At 44.5% G+C, this 15,057-nt stretch overlaps 1 long non-coding RNA gene across 2 annotated transcripts in view; it reads right to left on the reverse strand.

Moving 5' to 3' along the window:
- Positions 1 to 621: 621 nt before the first annotated feature.
- LOC141416834 (uncharacterized) overlaps positions 622 to 15,057 on the reverse strand; it is a 97,155-nt gene continuing 82,719 nt past the window's right edge. For both annotated transcript variants that reach the window (XR_012441406.1, XR_012441405.1), the window contains one exon: positions 622 to 10,997. This is a non-coding gene — a long non-coding RNA (uncharacterized lncRNA). The remainder of the gene's footprint in view (positions 10,998 to 15,057) is intronic.

The following is a 15,057-nucleotide window of genomic DNA, read 5'->3' on the forward strand; positions in this document are numbered from 1 at the left end:
GGCCTTGCCATTAAGGACATGCAAAGGTTTTTCTCGTCCCTTGCCTGTATGGTAATGGACAACCACCTGGCCCTAGATTTTCTTTTGGCCAAGCAAGGGGAGGGAGGGCGGTAATGTGCCATCGCCAATACCTCCTGTTGCACATATATAAACACTTCAGGCATTGTAGAGGAATGTGCAGATTACATTCTCCAACAGGCTAAATGGCTCTGGGAGCAATCTCTTGAAACTCATGTTTCTACTCAGGTATGGGAACAAATAAAATCCTGGCTTCCCTCCAGGACTTGGTTCCTACCCTTTCTGGGGCCTATAGTTGCCATTATTCTCTTGCTTGTGTTTGGGCCTTGCATTTTAAACTTACTTGTCAAGTTTGTTTCTTCTCGCCTAGAATCCATCAAACTACAATTGCATCTGGTGGAGATAAATGACCTACCACCATGGTCCCCTTGACAACCCCTCTCATGGTCAGCCCTGATGCTGCAGGCCCCTTCATCGCCCCCTGTCAGCAGGAAGAGTTACTGAACAGACTTCGTAGTCCCTATCCCTAACAGCAGTTAGGGCGACCATTGAGAGGGGGGGAATGAAGGACTTAAGGACGGACTGTAGAAGGTCCCAAAAGGCGATAAGTGGTCAGGTGTCCCGTCCTGCAGGACACATCAGCGTGGGTAGTGAACCTAGAAGGGGAAGAATGAAGGGACAAGAGACATGAAGGAGACAGCAAGACAGGAGTTCTGATCAAGCTGCAAAATTTTATTGTTCACACAGGGGTATTTATGTGCTGAGGGAGTGAGGGGTATGAGGAGGTGCAGGTTGGTTGGCTGGTTCTGCTATAGGACTTCTGATAGGGTGCCTGTTCCCGCCGGCGGCAAGGTAAACTCCCGGAAGAGAAGCAGGGACGGCGCCATCTTGGGCTGGAGATGGAGAAGTTGGGACAAACAACCGCAAAATGTTCCAGGGCAAGGTCAAGACAGAATGGCTCACAAAGGGAGCCTTGTCTCCGACATTTCCCCCTTATTCTTATACAAACACGACCAGAATATGTCGGCTTATTGAGAGGGGATGACAGAGGCCCAGTTCCTCAGGGTGGAGATCATTTTTGCTTTGTAAGCAAGCGTCCTTGCTAAGTTCTCAAGAGAATCTCCTCGGCATGTTTTTTGAGGAGGCGGATTTTTTAGTAGCATGCCAACCGCCATGCACCAGGGCATGTCATACAGAGGTCTTGGGTCTGGGGATCCTAGGATCCACCCTCCTGCAGTCTTACCTGCACCCTCGTTTAGAAAAGCCTTTATGATCACTCTCCCTGGGTGCTGCCTCCCCCAAGCAGAGGGGCCCAGTGGAGGAGGGCCCAATGGGCGATGAGTGGTCAAGAATGTTATATAAGAAGAGGGGGTGGCAGAGAGAAAAATTTGGAAACCCAGATGGAGCATTTAGCGAGTTTCTATTGAAAGGAAGGTCTCAGGAGCACGGTCTTCCATATCCAGGCGATGATAATGGACCTGTATAGGCTTAGAGGCTAAGGTGTTAATTTGTTCTTTAATGAATTGTATCAGCCTGTTTATAATGCAGGGCCCTATGATCACAATTAAAAGTAGACCTAGCAAGGGGCCTAATAGTGGAAGAAGGTAGGGTAGAATTCCATTAAGCCCAGTCCAGAGGGGGTTTTCAAATATCTCCCTTCGTCTCTTTTCTAAATCTTCTTGAAGCTGTTTAATTTTGGTGCGTACTATGCCTGATTTATTGGCATAAAAGCAGCATCTTTCCCCTAAGGCCAAGCAGATACCTCCCTGGTTGGCTGTTAGCAGATCTAAGCCTCGCCTGTTCTGAAGGACTTCTGCCAGGGAGTCTATTTGGTCCTGTAAATCCTTAATGGTTCCAGATAGAGTTTGTACATCATCTATAAGTTGTTGAGATAGGCGACGGTAAGAGTGTATAGCCGTGCCTAAGCCAGCTGTACCTGTGCCTATAGCTGCTGTTATTCCAAGGCTGGCAAGGAGCGGTAAGGCTTGTATTGCCCGTTTATGTCTTTTAATTAAGGTGTCTAAGCTAGGAATGGGCAGAGGTTCATCTCCTGAGACAACAGTAATATCTGGGAGTAATAAGGCAACAACACAGCCACCAGTCCAATTTGCTGGAAGCCTGGGGAAGGCTGAGTTTCCTCCACACAAAAAAACTGTACCGTTGGGGGGACAAAGAGCTGGGGTGGGTGAGGAATAATTTAGAACTGATGAGCAATTTCCAAAAGAACTAACCCCAACGTCAATATCATAAGAATTATTTTGCATCCTGCCTTGAAGGCATACTGTAGGTGCATCCATAGGCTGTACTTTAAAGGGAAGTCCAGATTGGCAGGTATCCTGATTATTTACGGTGGAGTTAACAGGTATTGCCATGGGCATTATTGCTCCTGTGGTCATGCAAAGCCAGCAATCCTTAGCAAGGGTGGGGTTGGAAGTGTTAAACAAGGAGAAGGTACTTCCCAAAATATCTAATGTATTGGGATCTAAATCTGGAATCTGAGATTTAGGCAACATTAAGGGGTGATATGTGAGTTCAGGGATTTGGGGTTTTAAAAGCTCGATTATTTGAAGATGTTTGACAGCATCCGTGGGTCCTCCACCGTCAGAGACCCCTGTAGGAGGGCGGGAAGCCATCTGCATAGCATTTTGCCCAATTTTAACAAGTTTTAAAGTACCATTATCAAAGGGTGCACTTTTGAGAATGTCATTAATCAAGTTCCAATAAGAAAAGGCGGTCACAGGGACCTTTTCGGGGCCAAAAGATTCATAATAGTCTTTTAAACAGTCTCCGACCTGGAGCCATCTTTTACCATCAATGGTTCCTTCGAGAGGAAACCAAGGACATAAATCTCCTATGTAACAAGAGAATGACCTCAAGTCTTTTTTCTTAACATGCGCCCCTCGTGTCTTGAGGGCCTCCTTGAGGCCTGAAAGAAACAAATCATGTGACGACACTGCTTGTCCCTGGGTGGGTCACTCACCGTTCGCCGTCCTCACTCTCCTCCTGGATCTGTCTCTCGGTTGCGTTAGCCGAGGCGATCGCGAACTCTGCTTGGGCCCAAGCCTTCCCGGAGGACGGTGTTCTCCCCGCAATCAAAGGAATAGCTACAGCCACGTTGGGCGCCAGATGTCCCGTCCTGCAGGACACATCAGCGTGGGTAGCGAACCTAGAAGGGGAAGAATGAAGGGACAAGAGACACGAAGGAGACAGCAAGACAGGAGTTCTGATCAAGCTGCAAAATTTTATTGTTCACACAGGGGTATTTATGTGCTGAGGGAGTGAGGGGTATGAGGAGGTGCAGGCTGGTTGGCTGGTTCTGCTATAGGACTTCTGATAGGGTGCCCGTTCCCGCCGGCGGCAAGGTAAACTCCCGGAAGAGAAGCAGGGACGGCGCCATCTTGTGCTGGAGATGGAGAAGTTGGGACAAACAACCGCAAAATGTTCCAGGGCAAGGTCAAGACAGAATGGCTCACAAAGGGAGCCTTGTCTCCGACAGTCAGGGAGACACTTCTCCTCCCTAGGAAATGTCTGTTTGCCTCTGAAAGGCATCTCCACCATCAGGCAATGCAAATAGGCTATAAAACTCCACTCCCCACCCTAGCCTATGGGATCACCAGTTTCTGGGTCCCCCTGCATTCTCCAATATGCAGACTTTCTCTTCTCTTTTCTCCAACTAAATTCTCTGCAAATAAAATCTTTCTGATCTCTGTGGTTGGAGTCTGTCTGTGCTTTCATTCTCAGAGCAAGCTCAAGAACCCTGAGCACCTGAAATTCCTGCGCGTGTCATCCATGCATCAAACCTGTGTCTTATGTAATTTTAATCTCTCTTTCATCCACATTAGTTTACAGATCAAAATCCCAGTCTATATTTCTTTTATTGTGACTACTTTAATCTAGGCTACATTACATTTCATTGGGGCTATTACTTTATTTCATTTCTTTCTTCAAATCTAAGTTCCAAGCAATACTGAGGCTGGCTAGGAAATAGGGAAAGAAGCTGTTCCACTCTCAGAGTTCCAAGTTACTTTTCCCAGTACATTTCATGCTAAACCCTCTCTCTGTCACCCCAATGCTACCCTCCCTAGTGGTAAATTTCTTTTCAATTGTAAAATCTTAGCAGTTGCAGAGCCCTTTTCAGTTGTAAATTCTCTGTAGCTGTAAGTCAGGAAGCCATGTAAAATTCTGCCCTTCATTATCTCAGTATACCTTATATTTGTAATTAAAATACCTGAGAGTTAGTATTAGTGCATGTGCAGAGTGTCCTGTGTTGTATATCAAGACTTTGTCAATATTACCTGCCAATCAACCTACCCCATCCTGCAAAGACTCCCTAGAATTTTTATAAAAGCACTTTCAAACAAAGACTGACCTTTTTTCCCTTTTCTTCTATCACACCTGACAGGTGCTCACTCTGCTTTTTACAGTGTCTTCCCTTTGCCTTCAATAAACTTTACTATCACTTTCACTTCATTTCCCTGTCTTGCCTGGATGCTTCTCATGCTCAACCCAAGTACCTGGAATCTCCTGACCAGGCTTTCCTAAGACTACCCATCTGGTAACAGTATCTGTGTTTCTTCATCCTCAGCCTCCCTTGTCCATATAGCAGTAAAGATGAGCTTGTATTCAAGAGGTACTGAAACATACACCAGACTAACACTAAGCAAAGGAAGTTTGAATATTGAGTGGCACAATGTAATGTTTTGATTCATGTATACATTAAGTACTGATCAAATCAGTGTAATTAGCATAGCCATCACCCTAAAATTTCTTTATGTTTTTAAGATGAGTACATTCAAGTTCCTCTTTTCTATGTTGAGGTATGTGCTGCATTATTAAGTATATTGACCTAGTATGCCTAGAATACCAGAACTTATTCTTCCCATCTAACAATAACAGTGTACCCATTGATCGATCTCCCCCTTTCTGCTCTTCGTATTTCCCCATTGCCTGGTATCCACTAATCTATGTGCTCCCAATATCCATGAGATCAACTATTAAAAATTCCATTCACAACTACAGATTCTTGATAAATATGTACCCTAAAATGCTAGAAACATTTTCAACTGTGTTCTCACATCCATCTAAGACCTATCCAGAATTGCTTTTTGTATCCACATTTCTATAAAGAGTCTCCTCAAGTTAACCTAGGCTTTTTCTATCATGGGGCTCAAAATTCTGTTAACCTTACACATTTCCCAGTTTCAAGGCCTTGTCCATACAGCTAGGTTTCTGATACAGTGATACCCAACTTCATGACACTAAAATAAGTATTAGTTTCCTAGAAATGCTAAAATGAAGTGCCACAAACTGAGTGTCTTTAAACAATATTAATTCATTCACTCACAATTTTGGAAGCAAGAAATCCAAAATCAAGATGTATACAAAGCCACTGAGGGATTTCAGGTTCTCAGGGTTCTTGAGCCCACTCTGAGAATGAAAGCACAGGTGGACTCCAATAGCAGAGGTCAGAAAGATTTTATTTGTAGAGAAGAGAAGAGAAAGACTGCATAGTGGAGAATGCAGGGGGACCGAGAAACCGGTGGTCCCATGGGTTAGGGTGGGGAATAGGTTTTAGAGCTTTTTAATTTTTTTTTTTATTTCTTGAGGGATGAGATGCCTTTCAGATGCAAACAGGCATTTCCTAGGAAGGAGAAGTGTCTCCTTGACCTCCTGGTCAGTCCTTCAAGTCTTTCCTCTCAGTGACTGCCCTAACTGCTGTTAGGAATAGGGAACATGAAGTCTGCTCAGTAACTGCTTCCTGCTGACAGGGGGCAATGAAGGGGCCCACAGATGAACAAGAGAGGGTTTGTCAAGGGGACCTTGATAGTAGGTCATTTTTATGTCCATCAGAGGCTTTTGTAGTTTAATGGATTCTAGGCAAGAATAAACAAACTTGACAAGTGAGTTTAAAATGCAAGGCCCAAACATAAGCAAGAGGATAATGGCAACTATAGGTCCCAGAAAGGGTAGGAACCAAGTCCTGGAGGGGAGTCAGGATTTTATTTGATCCCATAGCTATGTAGAAATCTGAGTTTCAAGAGATTACTCCCAGAGCCACTTGGCCTGTTGGAGAGTGTAATCAGCATGTTCCTCTACAATGCCTGAAGTGTTTATATATGTGCAATAGGAGGTATTGGCGATGGCACATTACCACCCCCCCCTCCTTGTTTGGCCAAAAGAAAATCTAGGGCCAGGCAATGGTCCATTACCATACAGGCAAGGGACAAGAAAGACTTTTGCATGTCCTTAATGGCAAGGCCTACCTGGTCTGAGCTGTCCTCTGCCAGTTTGGTTCAGTTTTTTTGCAGTTACATGATTGGCAATTACCCCAGAGCTGATTCCAGCTAGGGCTGCAATTAATGCTGTTGTCCCTAAAACTATTAAAGTAATCTCTCTTTTATTTCTATGAGAAGCTGTTCTATTTTAGTTAACATTTCTCTTTTCTTCCAAATGGCTGCATGAGCAAGCAGGATCAGGAAGGCTGTATAGATGTTTACTCTGTTCTTTTGACAGTCTTAGGGCTTCTGTTAGGGCCACTAATTCTGCCAATTGAGCACTTATATTAGGAGGAAGAGGACCTGATTTGAGGATGCCAAATTCTGTCACAACTGCAAACCCTGCATGTCTCACCATTCTTGACAAAGGAACTGCCATCAGTGTATAATTCTAGATCTGGGTTTTTTAAGGGCTAATCAGTTAATTCAGGTTGGGCAGCATAATTTTCCATAAGTACCTCCTCACATGAGTGTTCAGGATTTCCCTCTGCCTCCGGTAGCAGGGATGCAGGATTTAGGCTCTGACAGGTCCTTAAAGTTATTTCTATCCCTCCCAGAAGTTGGGCCTGGGCATTTAAGTAGATGTCTGTCAGACAGCCAAAGTTCTCCTTTTGAGTTTAAAATTCCCCCTAGGTTGTGTGGGGTATAAATCATTATGGTTTAGGATAAGTTTTTAAGCTTCAGGCACTAGAATGCTTACTGCAGCCACTGCTCTAAGGCATCCTGGCCATTCATTGGCTACCTGATCTAATTCTTTGATTAAGTAGCCTACTGACTAGGGAGAGATGCCCCAGAGTTTAGTCAGCACTCCCAAGGCCCGTCCTTCCTTTTCATAGACATATAATTGAAACTTGTGTTGTACTGGGAGACCCAGGGCTGGAGCTGTCATAAGGACTTTTTTTAACTGGTGGAATGTATTTTCTTGTCATGCCATTCAGTAAAGGGCTGGGTATCCTTCTGTGACTCCTTAAGGATTTGATATAAGGGACTAGCTAGGCCTGCATATTCCATGATCCAAATTGTACAGTATACTGTGACCCCCCCCAAAAGGCCCTCAATTGCTTTAAAGTTTCAGGTAGAGGAAGTGTCAGGATTGGATGGATTCAATCTTGTCCTAGTGCCCTCATTTCTTTCTCCAAGACAAGACCTAAATATGTAACTCTAGACTAACACAATCGGGCTTTTTGTTTAGAGATTTTATATCCTCTATCTGCTAAGAAGCTTAGTAAGGATTCAGTGGCTCATGAAATGACAGGCTCATTTGGTCCACAGAGCAAGAGGTCATCTACATATTATAACAAAGTAGCTTGGGGATATTGCCATTCTACCAAGTCTTGGGCTAGAGCCATTGCAAAGAAGTGGGGACTGTCTCTGAATCTCTGGGGGATTACAGTCCAAGTGACCTGTCCAGACTTTCTTGTGGGATCCTCAAAGGCAAAGATAAGTTGACTTTTAGGGTGTAAGGGAATACAAATGAAGGCATCCTTTAAATCCAGGACAGATAGTAAGACATAGCTGGAGGTATCTGGGTCAAAATCATATAAGGATTTGGAACTACAGGGTGGAGAGGCACTGCTGCTTTGTTGATCAGGCAGAAATCCTGGACTAGAGCCTCCATTTGTTAGGTCCCTTTCTGACACCGAGAACAGGAGTATTATATGGGCTGGAGCATTCTATTAGCAGTCCCTGTGTCCTTAAGTCTTTGATTATAGGAATTAGCCCTTCCTTAACTTCTGGGTTTAAAGTGTTAGGGTCCGAGAATCCTATTCCTCTGAGAGACAGAGAGTCACGCGTGAATGCAATCAACAAAGCAGAGTTTATTGAGCTGGTAAGCCAGGGTCAAGCTCCCACACAGACACACAGGTCCGATTGGGCAGACAAGACCCCGAGCCTCTTTAGGGAAGATCTTATATAGGCCCCTACCGGCCGTTACAGCAAAAGCCCGCACAGTACATAGCCAATGAGTTTGTAACACCACATACATTTCCAGCCTATCCATTTAAGAGTAGATTACTTCTTAGCCTATAGATTCAAGGGCCAGTATTCACGCACGCGGTTACATTTAGCAAGCAGGCAGGGCACATCTTGCACGTACTTCTAGTCGTCTTTCGCAATCTGCTCACATTCCTCACATTCCTCACATTCCACCTGCCCCCATCCTGTTTATCTTATCCTGCACGAGGCATCCTGTGCTGGCTTTACTGGTTTCTGCTATGGGGATCTGCTGGGTCAAAGGGCACATCCTTTCAAAAGGATATTGTTTATGATGGGGAAATGAGGAGGGGACCTTGAGATGAATTAGTACTGGACAGCTGTTCATGCCCATCCCATGGTATGTCCATCCATCCACACTGTGGGGTCTACTTGTTCCTCTCCTGGGGGTAAAAGCTGTATCCCAATTTAGATAGAAGGTCTCTCCCAGGCAGAGGAGTAGGGGTTTCTGAGACAATTACAAAGGAGTAACAGCAAAGGAATCTCCCCACGAGCAGGTTAAAGGCTGAGTGAAAAAACACTCTAGAGGCTGGCCTGATATGCCAACAAACGGTAATTATTTTGGAGGACCTGTGTTCAGGAGAGAAAGGAATAGCTGGGATGCTGGCTCCAATATTGATAAGGAGGCTGACCTTGTGCTTAACCCAGGGCTCTTCTGCTTTAATGGTAGTCATTGGGTGGGAGGCTCCAGCCTCGGTTCCCCTGGGAATCAGGTCAGTGTGCCTTCCAATGTTTTCCCCAACAAATGGGGCAGGGTCCTGGAGGTAGCTTTCTCTGGGGGCACTCCCTCTAAATATGGCCTGCTTGTCCCCATTGAAAGCATGTCCTCCTGTTTGAACTTTGCCCTAGGGAAGCCTCTCTGAGTGCTGTGATTAGATCCTCTTGCCATTTATCCTTTCTCTTTTCTTTGTCCAGGTCCTTCTTTTCTTTTTCTAGGTCCCTATTCTAGTATAAGGATGTGGCTACATGGACAAATTGATCTAGATCTCTGCTCTCTTCAGCCACCAGTTTCTGAAGCTTTTTATGGAGATTTCATGCTGACTGTGTTAGAAATTTATCTTTTAGAACAATTTCCTCTTCCTGTGACTCTGGTACAATATTGGTATGCTTTTGTAAAGCATCCTTAAGTCTCTGTAGGAGAGCTACTTGGGTGTCCTTGCTGCACAACTGTGACTTGGGAGTAATTAAGAGATTTTACTTGGCTCTCCTTAGACCCTCAAGAATACACTGGATGAAATGATTATGACTCCATTTATCCTTGTCATTTTCAGGGTCCCACTTAGAGTCATACCTAGACATTGCCTGATCTGTTGGAATTGGGAATCGAGGTTCCCTTTTATGTATCCAATGCCTTTGTCTTTCTTCTCCCTCCCCCTCCTCCTCCTGTGAGTGCCCAGTCTGAGACAGGCCTGTAGGGCCACTTTTATCTAAGTGATAATTTCTCCAGCTGTGACTGCCTGATCTAGTACATGCTGTGTCTCCAGAGAATTAAAGGTCTGAGATAGCAACAGCATTACATCTTTCCAACTCAGTTCAAAGTTTTGGCTGACTTCTCTAAATGTATGGATGTACTGATCTTGGTTTTGTGTGTAATTTCCTAAATCCACTTTTATTTCTTTAAGTTCACTCACTCTAAAAGGAACATGACCCCTATCCCCTCCAGGAATTAACTGGAGCGGGTAGAGTACTGTGGGACAATGTCTGTTGTGTGATGTAGCTGGGTAAGTGTGGAGGAGAGCTGATGAAGCATCAGATGGGTTTTTTGGTTCAAGGGAGTTTGGAGGCTTTTTGCAAATGGCATCACTCTCTCCCTTGCTCCTTCCACTGCCACCTGTGGCTAACGTTGTGAAGGATTTTTCGTCATTTTGGGTGCAGCCACCCCCCTCAATGGCCTTTAACCAATCTCTTATCTATTTTGACTTGCCTGTTTGCCCTGTGACCCAGGTAAGCCTGGTTCTCCTCTACTTGCTGAAGGCTTGTAATAACTCCATCAAAGTAACGAAGAGGGCTTGCATGACCAGAGGGAGGACCCCTGCAGAGGTGTGGATGAGGACTCCTGATGAAGTACAATTTTATACCCCTATATATCAGGCGAGGCATATACACTTTTTATGAAAAGAGGGAGTGTCTGAAGGCTTTTGCTCTGGTAAGGGGCAAAAACGGAGAGGACCTGAGGTCTGTGCCTTTTAACTGTTTTGTTTTTCTTTCCCTGGGGGCCAGCTGGGAAACATGTTTAACCAGTTAACTTGGTGCTTGACAAAGACAGTTAAAGCTAAATTGGAGATTAGCACTTTCTGGTGCCTGCAGGAATTTTCCCCAAACTCGCTGAAGAAACAAGCTCACTGGTGTTTGGAGCAAAGCAGGGAGTGGGACACCCATCCTGAACTACCTGGGAAAGAGGAAGGAGAGGCTGAGGGCTGGTGAAAAGAGAGTTTCCAGGCTCAAAGCATGAGAGATTATTGGTCACCACTGCTGTCCAGGGTGATCCAGGCCAAGGGTAGTACTGGTGCATGGGAACCATGCACCCATCACACGTGTGCCCATCACACGGAAAACATGAAGGAAGTGTAAGAAATCAGAATGTTTGCCTTAGACATGGCTGGAGGGGTCTCAGATTTGGCTGCCTTTATAGCCTCAGGGCAAGTCAGGAAGTTCTATCTCCAGCCTTTGGGTGACACCAGGGAGTTGGACCTCCTCTTAAGCAGGTCAGATCTTGAAAGAGAGAGAGAGAGTTAGAGTTTAAGGAAAGGAAAAAATAAAGCCTCAGTGCATTGAAGTCTGGTTCCACCCACGTAGCATTGTCAGTGTGGTATAAACCCCTGGCCAGCATCTGAGTTTTCTCAGATTGCCTGCCTTACACCTATAATGGGCTCAGAGCTTTTTCTCAGTTTCCCAAGGGAGAAACCCTCCTTAACAAGACAGGGAGAGAGAAGGTTGGTCTGAGAGTTCCACTGTAAACAGACTCCATCAGAGTACCGGACACTCATGGTCACATTTCTAGACAGCCTTTCCCAGTTTGGCACAACCCATACAAAACTCAGGTGACAGCTGGTCCTTTTGTGGTCACCAAATATGATGCACGGATGACACACACAGGAATTTCAGGTGCTCAGGGTTCTTCAGCCTGCTCTGAGAATGAAAGCACAGGTGGACTTCAACAGCAGAGGTCAGAAAGATTATATTTGTAGAGAAGAGAAGAGAAAGACTGCATAATGGAGAATGCAGGGGGATCTGGAAACCTGTGGTCCCATGGGTCAGTGTGGGGAGTGTTTTATAGCTTTTTTCTTTGTGTATTGCCTGAGTGTGGAGATGCCTTTCAGATGCTGCTGGGCATTTCCTAAAGAGGAGAAGTGTCTCCTTGACCTCCCAATGTCCATCCTTCACCATGTTCCTTTTGAAGGGCTAAGAGTAGAAATTATTCTACTGGCTTCTGGGGGTAGTCTGCCATTCTTAGCATTCTTTTCTTGTTAGAAACATTGTTTCAATCTCTACCCATCTTCAGGAGTTTTTCTCCCTGTATGACTGGTTTTGTGTCTTCAAGTGCCATTCTCAAAAGAAAACCAGTGCCTGGATTTAGAAACCATGTTAATCCAGGATGATGACATTTTAACTTCTTTAATATTTGCAAATACCCTGTTTCCAAACAACTTCAAAATTCACAGCTGTAGGCTCAATAGGTATTTTGGGGAGACATTCATAGACACCATAGACATTCTAGAAAGTCTTTGCCCTCACTATATTCATTATTCTTTTCTCCTCTAAAGCCTGATTTCAGCCTGGTTTCAGTCATCCTCCTCCTATGTGCACTATTTCTATTAAATTTCACTAAAACTTATCTCCATCTGTGAAAAGATACACATGTGTTTCATTTTTTATCTTAATTGGCCATTTTACTACTCCTTCCTTCTTGAATTTTTCTACTGTTAACTCATTTGATATGACACGAATGAGTATCATTTTATTCCTGCCATTTTTGGATTCATTTGTTCCTTTTTAGACTCATTTTTTCTAGCATCAACATCTGAAATTCCCTCAGGAGCGACTCTATAACTTCTTTGCTACTCACTGCATATCCATCTATAGTTATTTTCTTTCATATTATTCTCTCTAGTTTCTGCATCTTCCCTGAATTTCAGAGCCTAGTGAACAGGCATCTTTGATGTTGCCATACCGTCACTATGTCAGTAAAGCAAAAGTTGTTGAGGTTTGTAATCACAACAATGAAAGGCGTGCAAATAAGAGGTATCTACCACAGAGCTTGAGGACATTTTTAATATCATCCTTGCTGGAATATTGAGAAACACCAAAACAATGCAAACATGGCTACCTCCAATAAAAGAGGCAGAGGAAAACAAAACGTATGGCTGCTGCCCAGCACCAATGACCTTTCTGGCAATGTCCAGCACCTTCCTCCATTCCCCTTTGCAGTCATTTTTTCTAATGCCCATCCTCCTCCAACCTCCCTTTTCCCACTATAGGATGCTTAAAACACTAGCCTGTAAGAGAGGCTTTTCCTCAGCCCTCTAAGAATGTTACTCTGATGGCTAAGTGTCCCTCTAAAGTCTTCTCTCCCTAATAAAGACCTACTGCTTGCAAAGGTCACAGATTCTTTCTTGGTCTCTCTCTCTCTCTCTCTCTCTCTTGCTTCTTCATTTTCCTTCCATTTATTGCTGAAACCTGGGAGAGAGTTTTGAGAAGAGGGAATGCCTTTCTTGGGCTACTGGGATTCTGTGGCAATCGTCATATGGTTAATGGTGCACATCCATGGGATCTCCAATCCAGGGCTTATACAGAAGCACCAGGGCTAAGAGGTGCTAAAGCTCCTGAGAGGGACATGGCTGGTGTCCAACTCCATCCCCAAACCACCTAACCTCTCTTTTTTTTCTTTTTTCTTTTATTATTCATATGTGCATACAAGGTTTGGCTCATTTCTCCCCCCTGCCCCCACCCCCTCCCTTACCACCCACTCCGCCCCCTCCCTCTCCCCCCCCTCAATACCCAGCAGAAACTATTTTGCCCTTATTTCTAATTTTGTTGTAGAGAGAGTATAAGCAATAATAGGAAGGAACAAGGGTTTTTGCTGGTTGAGATAAGGATAGCTATACAGGGCACTGACTCACATTGATTTCCTGTGCGTGGGTGTTACCTTCTAGGTTAATTCTTTTTGATCTAACCTTTTCTCTAGTACCTGTTCCCCTTTTCCTATTGGCCTCAGTTGCTTTAAGGTATCTGCTTTAATTTCTCTGAGTTAAGGGCAACAAATGCTAGCTAGTTTTTTAGGTGTCTTACCTATCCTCACCCCTCCCTTGTGTGCTCTCACTTTTATCATGTGCTCATAGTCCAATCCCCTTCTAACCTCTCTTTAAAACTCTCTTTCTCTCCATTCTTTCCCTCCCCACTATCATATATATGACTCTGTCACTATTATAATTTCTGCTAAGCCTCCCCATCAAAATGACAGTTCTTTTGGGCATGGGGTTAGGGGCAACTGCCTCTTCTGATTGGACATGAGCCTAAATCTATTGTTGGCTTTTTCTACCTAATAGAAACACTGCTCTGGGGCTGGGGCTTTTGGTCATACATAAGCCCCTAACAATCTGTTCCCCTGTGAGTTTATGCAGTGCCCTTCGCTGATTCCACTCCACACACTCAACACCATCTCCAACGTCTACAGGGACAGGTAAGACCTGGCATCTCCATCCTGCACTCTGTAGTGCCTCAATGTGTCAAATACCAGCCATTCCTGCCTTCAGTGTTCTTATCTCTCCCCCACCCCCGCCCCTATGGCCATTTGGCCACAATGAGTCTGGTCCCTGGATACATAAGTTAGAGATGTCTGCCTGGGTAACCTTTCTTAACCCTGACCATGAGCAATAACCACTCTATAATTCCCTCTGACACACTGCTGGGGTGTCTCATACATAACCTCACAAAATTAGGCCTAAAGGGCAGTTTAAAACAAACAAATCTCATAAATTTTTCCACACAAATTTGGCCACAATATAGATTAAATAACTCTTCAAAATGGCCTAAATTTGGAAGTTTTGATACCAATATTCTCCATGATCTTGGTACTTTTATTGTGAGCAACATCAAATGGCAAGAGGCCTCTTATCTTCAGGCATTCTTTAATCTCAAGTCTTAACCTTCTCTTTGTTCAAACTGCAGACCTCTCCAAGTCCTTCTTCTTGATTCTTACCTCTTCCCCTCAGCTCCTGCTCCTAGTCCACTCCCATCAACTTTTGATCCAGATCCCATAGATGCATGCCCTCTTTATCTGTCCCCCCTCAAACTAACTCCTCCAAGCCCCTGTCCTCTCCAGAAGACACTTCCTCCCCTCTTTCCCTAGAAAACACTTCTTTAATTGTGGCCCCTTCCCTTCTTTTATCTCCTCCTCACACCCTATCCCAATCACATGCTCCAACATTCCTACAACTATCCAGATCTACACATCCCTCTCCAACTCCCATTCCCCACCATGAGAGGTGGCAGGAGTTGAAGGAACAGTCAGAGTCCATGTCCATTTTTCTATGTTATTCATCTCCCAAACTGATCAATGATTGGGCTCCTTTTCAGACAATCCAACAAGATGCCATAAGGAATCCCTCCATCTTACTTGGGCCTATGCCCTCACATTGGGTGACACTAATACCATTATTAATGACACCCTCACAGAGAATAAAAAAGAAATAATATGGAAAGCAGCAGAACAACACACTGACCCACTCAATGAACAGCATCCCAATAGACAACCCCCCCTCTGACACTGAGG

This window comes from Castor canadensis, chromosome 14, assembly GCF_047511655.1.
Source record: "Castor canadensis chromosome 14, mCasCan1.hap1v2, whole genome shotgun sequence".
NCBI classification, from domain to species: domain Eukaryota; kingdom Metazoa; phylum Chordata; class Mammalia; order Rodentia; family Castoridae; genus Castor; species Castor canadensis.